The sequence below is a fragment of the Chionomys nivalis genome, chromosome 10, assembly GCF_950005125.1.
Source record: "Chionomys nivalis chromosome 10, mChiNiv1.1, whole genome shotgun sequence".
NCBI classification, from domain to species: domain Eukaryota; kingdom Metazoa; phylum Chordata; class Mammalia; order Rodentia; family Cricetidae; genus Chionomys; species Chionomys nivalis.
Window position 1 is genome coordinate 73,422,185 of NC_080095.1, and position 14,774 is coordinate 73,436,958.

A 14,774-nucleotide genomic window follows, 5' to 3' on the forward strand; every position below is an offset into this window, starting at 1 on the left:
ATTTTGGCACCTTCTCAGGACCTTCAGTCTTTAAAGAACTTACTATATAAGAATAATTTAATTTAAAGTAAAATGAAAAGAACACCGTGGGCCATTGCCATTCTGCTTCAGGTGTCGTTTTGGCACCAGGAAGCACTATTAATCCCCTTGGGGTGGGGTGGGGGATGCACAACAAGGTTGGCTGGAGGCTTATCAGGTAAGGTGTGTTATTCTAAAGCCGAAACTCACCCATTACCATGGAAATAAACACAAAAGGCCATGTCCATCCCAGGAAGAAGGGAGCAATTTGGAATCCTTTCAAGGGTGTTATATGAAATAGAATAGCAACTCTTCTGTGGGATTTTTTTTTTTTTTTTTTTTTTTTTGGTTTTTCGAGACAGGGTTTCTCTGTGGCTTTGGAGCCTGTCCTGGAACTAGCTCTGTAGACCAGGCTGGTCTCGAACTCACAGAGATCCGCCTGCCTCTGCCTCCCGAGTGCTGGGATTAAAGGCGTGCGCCACCATCGCCCGGCCTGTGGGATGTTTTTTAGTGAAAATAAGCATCTTCCTTCCAGTATGCAAGGTATATCACACTATAGAAGACATGGCCCACCTATATGTGAGTACACTTAAAGAGCAAAATTTACCTGTTTTTTAAAACTTTGGGACATTTTCTTCTAGCAAGCCTATTGACTACAATAGCAGGAATAGAAGAATAGGGGATCCTAAAATCATTACTCAAACAGGCAAGAACGCAGACACTTCACGCGAATGTGCTAAAATAGGCTACCAACATTCACTTACACAGCATCTTGTGAACACTGGTTGACACTGCTTACTACACATTTCCCTTTGGAGTTTGACTCATTCTCTGTAACTCACAAATACAGAGGCCACCTCGTTATAGACCTTAGTAGCATGCAGGAACTGAGGCTAAAGGAAAAGGTTAAATGCATAGAGAAACACCCAGCGGCTATGCTAGTATAGCCAGTTTTAAGACTCTTTAAGCCTGTTGCCTCATCTATAAAACAGGTATAACAGCATAAAGTAAGAGTAGGCCAACCAGGACCCATGGGCCAAACCTGACCCAGTTCCAATTGTGTAAAGAAAGTTTCATGGGAGCATGCCCATGCTCGCTCATTTGCATACCATCTATGACTATTTCTGGAGAGAGTCCATGGCTTGTAAAGCCTACCACATTAATTATCTGTCCCTTTATGGAAGAAAAAATAATTGCCAACTTCTGTCACAGTTTGGTTTGGTGAAGATTAAATGAGACTTCACAGAAGGTGCTCCTATGGCAAAGTAAAATAGGTCTGTGATTATTACTATGTATTCATAGTAATAAGTTGTCAAAATCACATGAACCCTTGTTCTAATATGTGTGTGTATGTTATTTTACATACGTGTGTGTTATTTTATATGTGTGTGAGACTTCTGAATCAGATTGCCAGTGAACTAATAATACCATAGGATTGGTAGACTCCCTTGTCATCCCCACCCCCTTAGATATCCTGACCATGGAAGTGGCTGAAGTAGTGTGGCCACAGTATATGATGTGCAGCTGTCATGTAGACCAGGGCATCCTGTGGGCCACAGACAGCAGCTGCTAGGAGTCATGTGTTTCTAAAGTAACCGATACTCAGCAATTCCTTGATGGGAGGCCTGTTGGTCACAGGTGTGTTGACACATGCATATTCATGACTGGCCCTGCTCCTAACTGAATAGCTGAGACAGGAGAGTGAGAAGGATTCAAGCCACCCTTAGAATAAGGCCAGAGCAAGTAGATGTAGCCACGACAGAGCTCATTTCTAATCTCCTTAGCAGTAACTGGTTGCCCAAGGTGAAGTCTACTTGTTTCAAATTGAAAATAACTGAAGTGGTCTAGTTTATAAAACTTTAAAATATGAGTTTAATATAATAACTGTGGACCAATAATTTCAAAGACTATAATAGATCCAAAAACTTGTAAGCAGCACAGCGTAGACCTACTGGCCCATATTTGTACACTTGCAAATAAAGTTGGATCAATTCTTAAGTCTGTAAACCCTGGAAGCAATGCTTACAAGTCTCTTTCAAGCCAAATGTTTAAATGCTGAAGAGTTCACAGCAAGACCATGATTTTCAGACACAAACTTCCACCTGTACTCTACCCCATCTAGGGCTGTAAGAACTCACCCAATCAGTGTGTACCTTTCAAAATGCTGTTTTGCATATTAAAGGGAGGCTGAAAACAGGTGAGAAATTAAGACAGCCTTGCTTCAAAAGGAGCTCCTGGATCAGCTCAACAAAACGCATGACAATGAGACCACTCTACCTCCCCACAAGCCTCTCTGCAAATTTGTATCAAATGTCTAAGCATATGCCACTTGTAAGACAAATATATTTAATGGGTTTTATACTTTATGGTTTGTAAGGTCACCAGCTACCCATGGCTGACACACAAAAACCAATTACTATCTCCTTTAAAAATACGAATGTGACTATGGTTCGAAACAAACTCAATTAGAGCTCAAAAGCCTATCACCAACATTGACTACAACTGATGGAAAGTGTTTGTTGAATTTTTGCCTTATTGTATCACATTAATTCAATCTTACACACACACACGCACGCACACACACACACACACACTATCTCCATTTGTTGGAAATTAGGAATATAATGTATCTTCAACAGTTCTAATTTTACATCATTGATAAAGGGTCCAGTCTACCGAACTGCAGCAGGGGACCACTTCATTGACTGAAAAATCAGGTAGACAAGATGTCTTACTTCGGGTTTTTATTGTTGTGAAGAGACATCATGGCAACGGCAACTCTTATCTCTTATAAAGAAAACACTCAATTGAGGGGGCTCATTTACAGTTTCAGAGGTTCAGTCCATTACTGTCATGGCAGGGAGTATGGCTGCGAGCAGACTAAGGTGGTGCGGGAGCTGACTGCTGCATCTGTCAGGCAACAGGAGATCAACTGACTCACTGGGTAGCATTCTGAGTGTAAGAAAGCTCAAAATCCCCCACCACAGTGACATACTTCCTCTAACAAGGCCATACCTACTCCAACAAAGCCACACCTCCTAATAGTGCCACTCCCTTTGAGATTATGGGGGCCAAATACATTCAAACTACCACACGCAGATATCACCAAAGATGTAGGATATGTGTATATACCTGAGGCCAATTCACCAGAATGCAATGGTGGATCAAACAACTGGCATCTACGTCATTGTACTGTCTGCACTTTTGTTTTCAACTGTCCACTGGGGATAGCTAATGCCCTCTTGAAGCGGGGGTGGGGATGAGACAGTTCTAATCTCTCAACAACATTCTTTCAGAAAGAAAAACACTGAGCAAAATGAAGTTTCCTGATCAATGGTGACTGAACTAATGCTTCTCAAACCTGCATTAACCAAGGATGTCATATATATAACTGTCGACGCTGGAATAACCTCTCAATATGGCAGCCATGCCTTGAGCCCAACCCCTATAGCTCACAACTAGACAGGAAAGGACCTGCAGGAACTCAACTCACATCTCAGCATATGACACAGGATGGAGAGGCCACACAAAGTGGGGGCAAAGCCCTGGTTTTAAAGCTGCAGCAGGCTTTCTTCTCCTTTCTGTCCTGTGCACCTTGATTCCAGTTTCTACAAATTCACGTGGCAGAAAGCAGTCTCAGAAAATGCTTCACTCGATGAGCTTGCTGCCATCCATACATCCCCCCAGGGAAAGGGCATGTCACAGCTTCAGAAAGTGGGGGGAAGGAAAGCCTGTGTAAATCCAGAACTATCGTGGGTGCATGAAGGTAGAAAATTATAGTGGAGGTCCTTGAGGTCACAAAGAGAACATTTAAGACTGACTTAGAATGATTTAAGAAATAGCAGCCTTCACCACTGAAGCATTTCATCTGCCAGCTCAAGTGCCTGATTTAGAAGCAATCTACAGAATTTACAGGCATGCAATCATGAATGTTTGATTCCCCATGGTCTAGACATGGTTATGTCTTCAAATCAGGGTGAAGCATAAAAATGTCACCCGATTCTCTCCACAAAATGCTCCTTCAATGGTCCAACATTTTTCCATATCCATGCATTCAGCTGTTCACCACCAAATATGGGACTCTTGCATACACATGCAAAGACAAAAGCAGCTAAGGCTCCTAAGAGAACAAAGTGGGGACAGGGCTTCCTCAGTCAGATACCCAGGGAATGCTGGCACGATGCTATTATGAGCAAGACCCAATGGATCTGGATAACTACTTCGTTATCCTTTTCTCTTTGACATGTGGAACCTGGTCTCTCAATGTGATTTAGAGCAAATACCCAACATTTCCATGTAATTGGGATATTTTTCATTTCCACTTGTCTCCCCCTCATTGACTTTACCTCATTTGATGAAGTTTCCCTGTGTATCTGTGTGCTACACTCCTTCAGTAGACTGAATAAATGCATTCTCTCCTTACACACAACTAAAAAAGCACGCTGGAGCCGGGCAGTGGTGGTACATACCGTTAATCTCAGGAGGCTGTGGCAGGTGGATCTCTGTGAGTTTGAAGCTAGCCTGATTTACAAGAGCTAGTTCCAGGCTCCAAAGTTTACAGAGAAACCCTGTCTCAAAGAACAAACAAAAAAAACCAAAAAACAAACAAAAAAAACCCACCCTGCATTGATGTATTTTAGGAGCTGAGCCATATAATTCTATGCAAAGGAAAGAATGCTATTAGAAATGCACAATGATCTCCTTCCCCGACGTGACCACTAGCACATAAAGAAACAAAATGGCTAGAAAGAAGAGCAGACCTGAGCAAGAATTTTACTGCTAAAGCGTACCATAAAGTATAAAGACTGAGATAATGTTTGGTGTCGCTCCTTAGGATGCTCTCAGTTTCTTTACAGTGAAAATATATTGCCATATTGTGTTTTATAGATTATATTATGAATTATTTCTGTCTTATAATATTCAAGTTTCTTAGATGACCTGAGTCTCACAATCATAAAATATATCCAATATTGGATGATATAAAATAAAGATTATTCTCTATTAGCCAGACAATCACCATGCATTTTTACTTTTATTATTTTTTTCCTTGAGGTTTTTGTATTATTAGACTTACATTGCTCTGTTCTTGCTCTGCTCCTTACTTACATAAGTCTTATTCCTTCTGCCATGGGACACTTCTCTGGGATGTCATAACTCAGTGCCCAACTGAGCCTTCTCTCTAGCCAAACGTCTCTAGCCCCTCATCTCTAATCTCTCATTCTCAGATCCAGAAAATGAATTAGACCATGAACTTCCTCACTATCTGCCACTTAATCCATCCCTCCTGGCTCCAGGAGAGCGGGCAGCCTTTGGTGTATCTATCCTACCAGGCACTGCAATTCTGAATCATGGCAACTGCTACTAGAAACACACACTTCTAGCCATGGGGTTAAAATGCAGTTTAGCTTTAAAGGTAAGAAGCATACATTCTATCATATGAGCTAAAAGAATTAATCTGAAATAAATTAGCCTTTGGCTAACTTTTCCCTAACTTACCTCTTCACTGTTTGTTCAAATTATTTCCATGTTATTTCTCGGAAAGCAGAAATTTCTCCGTATATATGTATGTGTGTGTATGGAAACACATGTAAGTGAGTGCTTAGAACCAAATCATTTAAAGAATTTAAATCATTTCAAATCATTTAAAGAATCAATTAACAAAACAAAACGTGCTAACTTTTCAATTCTCAATTTTTCTGTTTCCAAGAACTGAGATTTTTTTCGGTTTCTAGTACTACTTTTAAGGAAAACTAAGAAAGCTTTAAATTAGCCAATTTTTAAATTTTATTTAAACTAAGGAAGTTTTTAATTAGCCAAAAATTTTTTTTATTTTATTTATACTTTAGTAAACTCTACCTCTTAGCAACTGTTTTATTTTTGTAGCTCAATTCTATTGGAACATTTTTAATTGGATGCTACCTACCAAACTGAATAGAACCATGTGTCATATTAATAACCTCAAGAATAAATATAAGTCATCAGCCCCCACCAGAGCCAGAAAGCCCAAATATACTATATAGAAATTAGTAAATATTTATGACAAATTCCCTTTATTATATATAAAAATATTTTGCAAACAATACCAAAATACTGTAACATAATTTTTGGCATTTCTGTTTTCACTCAGCCAGATGAGGGAGGGGAAAGTTACAGAATAATCAAAAGAATATTTGCAATGCAATTAGAGGGACGACTGCATCTGAATGTCTGCCAGACACAAGGGGCCTCCCCTTAATACACCCAGCCCAGTGTCTTAACGCACTGTAAAGCATCAAACTGCACTTCCTACAGTGTTCAAACTTTTGTCAGTTAACTAGATGTTTACGGAGAGCCTGGCTTGGGCGCTCAACATGAAGAGTATGCCATGCAGGGCTACGCAGACAGCTCCAACACCATCTGTCACTTCGGCTTCCAGAGATTCAAAATTTTCAATTCAAACTGATTTACGCTGAACTCGAACTGAAGCTATAATTCAAATTTCGACATGAAGCTTGAATTCCTTTTCAATGTTCTTCAACTTTGACCCAGCTCCCCCCTCCTTCGCTGAAAAGGGCCAAGACAACAGCCCAGCAAGTGGGGCAGGCAAAACAGGCCTCCTTTGTTCAGGCCGGCCTTTCAGCTCGCCATTGAGGTAAGGGACTGAAAAGGCGCACCAGGCTTTGGAAGGCTGCTTGCTTGCTAGCCATCCTCCCTCAAAGAACCAGGAAAAAAAAAAAAAAAAAGCAAAAACCCTCCAGGACGAAAGTCTTTCACAGTCCATTCGTACCTTCGGGCATAATTAGTGGGAAATTAGCACTCTTCTTCCTCCCCTTCCTCCTCTCTAGAGGGGATATGTTCATAGAGTTTAAGCTACATTTGCGATGTTCATCGAAAATGCATGTTTAAATCACACCATTCAATGCCAAGGGCATCTAAGAGTGGCATGGAACCAGCTTCAAAGTTGAAATTTGGAGAAAAGATTGCTGTATGCTGAATACACACATACGGGATTTTTTGAATGCCCTCAACCCACTTGAGGAAGATAAATCAAATTCATTGCATAGTGCCCAGTGGAACCTCCTACAGGATTCCCTCGGACTGCCCTGGGAATAGACTTTTCTAGTTAGAGTGGGTTTTGAACCAACAAACCATGCATCTCATAAAATGTGGAATGTATTATAAATAAATATACATTTGTAAAGTGCTATATCCAGTATTTTCTGTTATCACTTAATAAGGAGAATTTTAGGACCATTTGGTGTAATGGTAACTGTCATCATTATTCTCCTGTGGATTAAATAATGAAGGGCAATAGAGAAGATAGCAAGGGAACACGGAGTACTGGACAGGACTTGTTAGTGGTGTTTTGAAACCGAGTAAGACCTTTGCAGTGTGAGCAGCGCAGGAGTCTGTGCTGATCAACACTGCAAAATTCTTACACTCACTAGCTTTTAAATTATTTGAGGGAAACCCTCCATTATGCTGTTATTTTTGTTCTAATTTGCAATTCCAATCTTGTAGGCCAATAAAATAGGTCAATTAAGTTGACACCACATCTTTTTTTTTTTATTAGCTCAGCTAAGCAATTACAATTGGTGGTAAGGGTCATTGTGTCATCTTTGAAGAGTCAATGGCAGGAGAAATGCCAGCACAGAGAAGTAATTTGCAATTCCAGCACATCCTGAAACATTCAGCATGAAGATATTTCTATCTGTTCCCGTCCTGGGGCACATGTGCTCTGGATCTGAATTAAAATAATGATGTCACTTTGGGGCAATTAAAAGGTGTAATAATTGAATCTACTCTTGTAACAAAATCATTTGGTACAAATGTACCACATAATACATGCATACAAATATATGTATGTGTATCTCCCCATGTATATATACACATACATACATATATTCACACATATATATATACATACATATAGTCAACACATTAAAATATCAAAAGGACAAACAAAATCACCATGCTGTCTCATGTTAGAGTATCACACACACACACAACAGCATCTATTTCAGGCTTTATACAAGATATGGGGTCAGCCATAGTTGTTGGAGCTTGTGTAACTCCTAGTTAATAAGGGTTAGACCAAAACATTGGGAAACTTTGAATGACTTGCTCATAAAACATGGCCTGCTAATTTAGAGCTTTATTTTGTGTTGATGGTTGTATGGCACATGCGTGTTTGAGTGTGTGGAGCCGCTCATCACCCTCTGTCCCAGTCCTTGTCTTCTACCTTGTTTGAGGCAGAGTCTTTTTTTCTGTCATCGCTGTACTGGCCATGAGCTCCAAGGGACCCTCTTGTCTCTGCTCCAGTCTCTCTGTAGGAGCACTGAGATTTCAAAAGTATGCCACATCCGGCACTTAACGGGTTTGGAGAATTTGAACTCAGGACCTCGTGCTTCTATGGCAAATGTTTTACCCACACACATATCTCCCCAGTTGACAACTCTGTAATTTTAAAAGCAGAAGTGACAGCATTTTGTACCCATTATGACAACTCTTATCAAGAAAACAGAAAGTCCCAAGCGCTGGTTGTGATGTGCAGAGGCTGGAACCACCGCACAGTCGGTGGGGATGTAAGATGATGCCATGGTTACAGCAAAAAGTATGGTGATCCTAAAATAAATTTTAGAAGAGTTGTCGTGTGATCCGGCAGCCTAATTTCTGGGTACATACCCCAAACAATTGAAAACAATAATTCAAGCAGACACTTAGGCATCCACATTCATATTGGCATCATACAAGAAGCCACGAGGTAAAGTGACCCAGGTGTTCATTGACAGATGAATGACAAAATGTGGCACAGAGAATGAAATTATGAGTACGATGGAAGGAAAACCTAATGCATTGTGCAAAGTAAAGGAAGCCAGTGATAAAAGGCTGTACATGACTCCGCTCATGTGAGATACTCGGTCAGATTCAGAGCGACAGAGTAGGGTGATGGTTGCCAGAGATGGAAGAGAAGAGTTACTGTTTAATAGGCACCAAGTTTTAGTTTGAGAAGATGAAGACGCTGGAGACGGACAGCGATGATGGTTCCTCATGGTGTCAGTTCTTAATGTCGCTGACAGATTTATTTTAAGATGGTTACAATAACAGACTTTATACTTTATTACAGTCAAAAGAAACCCAGCAAAAACATTACATTTTATATAAATGTATTGAATTAGTCTCTCCTTTGAAAGATAACTGATTATGAACAAATTCATGTTGCTAAAAATGGAGGTAAGCCCAATCTAGTACATTCTTCCTTCAGGCAGCCACCTGCTTCTCACTTTGAGAACAAAACCATCAATTATGCATTGATATAATGTATTCCTTCTCAGTATTAGGAACCTCGGTAGCTAGGTATGATGGTAATTCTAGCACTTGAAAAGTGGATGTAGGAATATTGAGAATTCAAAGACCGACAAGGCTATATTGCAAGACCCTGTATCAAAAGACCCTAAGGTGATGGCTCAAAAGAACATTGGCTGCTCTTCCAGGAAACACGGGTTTAAGTCACAGTACCTACATGGCAGTGCACAACCAACTAACTCTACCTCCAGGGGATTCAGCACCTTCTAGCTTCTTTGGGAACTGCATGCATGTGATGCAAACATATATGTGGACAAAAGATCCAAACATATAAAACAAATCATTAAAAGGGGGATGGGAAAGGAGATGGGGAAAAGGAGGAGGAAGAGACAGAGGAAGAAAAATCACGAAGTGTCAATCAAACGCAGAAGCATGCATTTGAATGGTGGTTCCATGAATTGGGGGTGGAGATGTGAGTGAGGAATGGAAACATTGGTCAAAGGGTACAAAGTTTGTTAGGTTGGAACAAAAACTTCTGAATAGCTAATGAAGAGCTAATGAATTGACTATGGTCAATAATACTCTAGCATTATTGAAATTTTTTGATGTTTGCTATGACAGTAGATCTTAAATGTTCTTATTTCAAAATGAGAAAGAAAATGGCAATACAGAAGGTGATGTGATGAATATGGCAATTATATTTGATGATCATCTCATAACATATATAGATAAAAACATCAAGCTGCATGCCTTTAAATACATGCAATTTCTTTTGTCAATTATACTATAATAGATCTGGAGAAAGAAGGACTTTGCCCTTTGATGCCAAGAGAGGCCTTTGGGGGGCGGGTGGGGAAGCCAACTGATCTTTTCATTTTGTAAGCAGACAATGAGTTAAATAAAATAAGTCACTAGAATCTTGCCCTTAGCACCCAGGTCTCTTTGTTTTCACCTGCCAGGGAAGGTTTGCTTACCTGCCAAGAAGGTTAAGGGGTTCTTCAGATGGGAAAACATAAAATTTAAAATAGAAAGAACATCTAAGTGATTTTTAAAAAATTTGTTTTTATTATTTTTGATATGTGAATGTATGTATCTCTGTGTACATACGTACAGTATGTGAATGCTGGTGGCCAGAAGCTTTGGGTCCCCTGGAGCTGAAGTTACATGATTGTGAGTCCCCTGACATTGGTCCTCTAGTGTGCTCTAATCCCAGCCACATTTGCAAATGTCAGTCACTTGCAAACCACTCCCTATTCATCTACCATCTGGGCAGCTGAAAGCTGACCTGAACACTGCTTAGAGCCACAGGCAAGAAGCCTCCCAGCGCAGGCAAGCACAGCAGAGCTGCGCTCTCCCGGTCCTATTTGTTCTGGGCTGTCAGCCTTCTCAGACAGAAACTGGTCCTTAGGATGAGACTCCAGTGGCAGCTGATGGAGGCTTCAGGTTGGGACTTAACGCTGGCATTGTAAGAACATCAGCATGATGATATTTAGTAGTTCCCTTTCAGGAAAAGGATGACAGGAAGAGGTCACAAGCGGGCATTTACAGATGGTGTTAGACTGTGTTCCGAGATCTGAGTACCTGTAACACCAGTGTGTCAGTTTGTGCAAGTTTACCAGCTGAGCATTGATGATTTGTAAAAGTAAACCTGTGGTCATTGATGATAGAAATGCTCGGCTCATCACTCTCATTCCAGGGCCCAGGACAAGAGGCTACTCCCTCAGTAAATAGCTATGGATAATCTATTAATGAATGACATTACTAGATTCTCACAAACTAATCTCTTTATGGAAAACCTCTGTGAAATTCCACTAAGTAGTACCTAAGTAGGTTCATGATATAGTACATACAGATTCTATTCTATCCTTCACATGAGGAAAAGGATACTAATAAAAGTGATCAATGAAGAAATCTCTAAGAAAACTGTCTACTGCCCGGGTCCGTACATTCCCACACACACTTCTGAAGTGCTCACACCTGGCCATCATCACCACGTGTGCCACACATGAAACAGTATTTCCAAAGACGGCTTCCTTTCTATTTATTGTCAACGCTGCAACCACAACACTGAGGTGTAAGGGTGTTTGCGCTCAGTCCATGGCCGTATCACTACCCTGCTATACAAAACCAGGCGAGTTCTCTGAGACCTGTTGCACTCCTTTTGAAATTCAAACTGTCACACACAGTTTTAACATCTATTATAGCACTATATCCCCAATAATATGAAACACTTAGGAATTTTTCCGAGTCTGGGTTGCGAAAGAAAAATTAACCCACTTTTGAACTGACTGGTCATTGCAATAACTGTAACAGCTATGACAGGGATGTTCAATATTACTTTCCTTTGAAGTCTTCATTTTTACTAGCAATGTGGAGAAGCTTGGTAAAAGCACCACACACTGTCACATATTTAGGACACTGGAGGCCACTTCAAGTTTCTGTGCTAAGACTTTTAACTCAGTATAGAATTGGAGGAATAGCTCTTCCATAGTCCAATTCATCTACAAAGGGCATTTAGGATTGGGACTTTTAGTTGTATATAAATGTTTGGCTTAGGACTTGGGAGGTGGCTAAGCAAGGACAAGCTCTTTCCATGCAAGCCAGTGAGGTGATCCCTAGCAGTCACATAGAAATTCTAATGCAGTGCCCAGGACGTCTGCAGTGAGCAGGGAGGGCAAGAATTGGTCAGCACTCAACAGAGCTGCAGAAATGAGAAATCCTGGCTCCAAACACTGTGGGGAGGAAAGACTTCGTCTGAGTGGTGCGTGTGGGTCATAGTGTAAACACATACACACTTAAAAATCAATAGGAATGAAAAAGAGCACATAAAGGAATTACAGGAGTAAAGGTTATCCCATAATACTGTCTTCTGAATTATAGTATTGCTTGTTACCAAAAAGTCTGAAGACGTCAGAATTAAATGGCTTGGTAATGCATAACATTCTTGGTATTGAATACTAGGACTTCACGCTTCCTCTAAATTGATGAGAAGTCCCGAGAAGACCACACTTTCAAAGTCGTGGAGGGGGAAACACCAAGACAAAAATCCAATCCCACACCACCACTGGCTGCCTATGTGATCTTGTGAAAGTTACTTAACCCATCTAATCCACTGTCTCCTATTGTAAAACAGGGTGGTTAGGGGGATTGAGACGGCTTGTGGTATGTGCATAGTTCCAGCACTCCTGAAGCTCTCCCAAAACACTGGCTGCCATAATCATTAATTCAGAGAATTCCCCTGTCTAAATTGTTTCAGCACCTCTAAAGGTGTCACAGCGGAGAATGGCCAGCATAAGACAAGTTTCGGAAGCAGTCCAACTAATCAGGTTTGTATTCAGTGGTCACTGTGTTCCTTCTCAGAACAACCCCAGGGGGAGCTCCTGGTGCATGCGGAAACAAGGCTTCCTGCCCCTTAACACTGCTCCACGGCTTCCTGCTAGAGCCTCGGAAAGGAAGGTCTCTGCTCTTCAGATCACACTTCTGACTATTAACCATCCAAGATCAGGGAAGAAAAATTACATTTCCCTCTCAGAACATCTTCCCTACTGGTGTAGCCCGGGGCTGGAGTTTTGGGGGCAGGTTTTGGGGGGGGGAGGCAAGGACTGAGGTTGGAGAGGGACTCTTGCTCATGGTGACCTCCGTTCTGTGCTGGCTGGAGCCCAGGGACTGTCAGCCAGTTCCAAATTATGAAGAGGTAGCCCGGAGCAAAGGGAAAAAAATAACCTGCCCACCAGCCCTATAGAGGACCCAGAGAACTCTCCTGCTGCACCTGCTAACCAGAGAACACTTCTTGGAGAATGACTCAGTGGCTCTGCCTACTGCGACATCCTGTGTCCCCCCCCCTACTTCCCCCCCCGCCCCCCGTGCTGTGGCAGATGCGGGCCGAGAGTGTCCTGGCCCGCACACCGCGGGAACCACCGTGCAGCGGCGCCCACCCGCGCTGCCTGGAAGACCCGGGGCGGTGCCGGGCACAGATGGCGCTCTCAGCTAGATGATGCTCCAGCGCCTGCAGTCCTCCGTGCTCAGCACAGTATCCTGGGATTAAGCTGTTGTCAGATCCCAGCACTGCAAGCCCGGGCAGGAAAGAGGCTCTTTCCAGTCCGTCTCAAACCCGGCAGGCCATCCGTGATAAGCCCCTGTCCTCAGAAGCTGGGTGTGGTGCGGGCCCTCACCTAGAGGCCAACAAAGCCTCCTGAAAGTGTCCCCAGCGCGCGGTCTCCAATGTCTATCCTATTCTCTCGTTCCTCTCAAGGGCTGAGAGAGTCGAGGAAGGCAGTCGGTGTCGCCCCCTGAGCACGGCGATTCGCGCAGGTGTGAGCACATCTGAACAAAGCCCACACCCAGATGTGTCCACGGGGACACGAACGCGCGCACGCTGCTGCGCGCCCCGCGGGACTCAGGCGCTCCTAGCCCGGAGACCCTGTCTTGTGACACTCCGGGTCCTCCGCGTCCCAGCCCGGAAAGCTGTGGGCTGCCCTTCTGTCCACGGGCAGACCTCTAGGAGAGGCTTCCGGGAAGGCGTGGGGCACCCGCGACCAGCCAGAAGTTGACCTGGGACCTAAGGAGTGGTGGGCGCCCGCCGGCGACACCGGAGCTGCCGGCTCCGAGCCGCGTAGTCCCCCAGGCGCGCGTCTCCTTTCTCCAGCGGGCGCTCGCGGCTGTGTCAAGGGCTGGCAAGGGAAAACGAAGTCGCCGACCCGTTTCGCCCGTGCTGCAGACTCTGCCAGACTCCCACAAGAGCCGGGGCTTAGCCCAGGAGCCAGCGTCCGAGTGACAACGCGGCAGCCTCCGGCTCCTCGCTCCGCTCCAGCCGCGTCCACCCACCAGAACTGAGTGTCACCAATGCCACTGCCAGACACACCCAGGGCTACTCACGTTTTCGCGCCGCGCCCACCGTCCCGCCGGGGCGTTACTGCCCAAGACCCCGAAGCGCAGCTGTCGTGCGTGTTTCAGAAGCTGTCGCCTCCAGCTGCCCCAGTCAGGCTGTCCCTGCGCGGTCCCTCGCTCTGGCGCGTCTGAGGCTCGGACTGCTGCGCGCGTCCGCCGGCGACCCAGGCGAAGCGCGCGTCCCCGCCGCTCCCGCCCTCCGTTCCCCTTTCCCAGCGTCGCGCTCAGGCCCCTCCCGACTCCCGTAGCGTCCCCGCGTCCCCCTCCCCCGCACTCTCCGGGCGTCTCCCGCCCCTTCCCCTCCGGGCCAACCCCCTCCCTCCCGCAGCAGCGGCTACAGCGAATGGGCTCCAGTGTCCTGAGCCCTGGGGACTGGGTGGCCCCTCACCTGAGCGGCCAAGCCACTGCGGACCTCCGCCACCGCGCAGAGAGTGAGGTGGTGCCTGTGGGGGTGCCAGGAACACAGGGCGTGAGTACTCAGTGGGACCGGTGACTGGAATGTTTGTACAAATGTTCCAGAAAATGAGTGTTTTAAATGTCACTCTCTTCAGTTTAGATTTCTATGATGGATGGATCTGGATCAC

At 43.9% G+C, this 14,774-nt stretch overlaps 1 protein-coding gene across 22 annotated transcripts in view; it reads right to left on the bottom strand.

Moving 5' to 3' along the window:
* Nrcam (neuronal cell adhesion molecule) overlaps positions 1–14,381 on the bottom strand; it is a 253,726-nt gene extending 239,345 nt beyond the window's left edge. For 12 of the 22 annotated variants that reach the window (XM_057782692.1, XM_057782690.1, XM_057782688.1 and 9 more), the window contains exon 1: positions 14,179–14,381. The gene's annotated coding sequence lies outside the window, so the exon portion shown is untranslated. The remainder of the gene's footprint in view (positions 1–14,178) is intronic. The other 10 variants (XM_057782684.1, XM_057782691.1, XM_057782685.1 and 7 more) reach the window with 2 other exon arrangements.
* Positions 14,382–14,774: the final 393 nt, after the last annotated feature.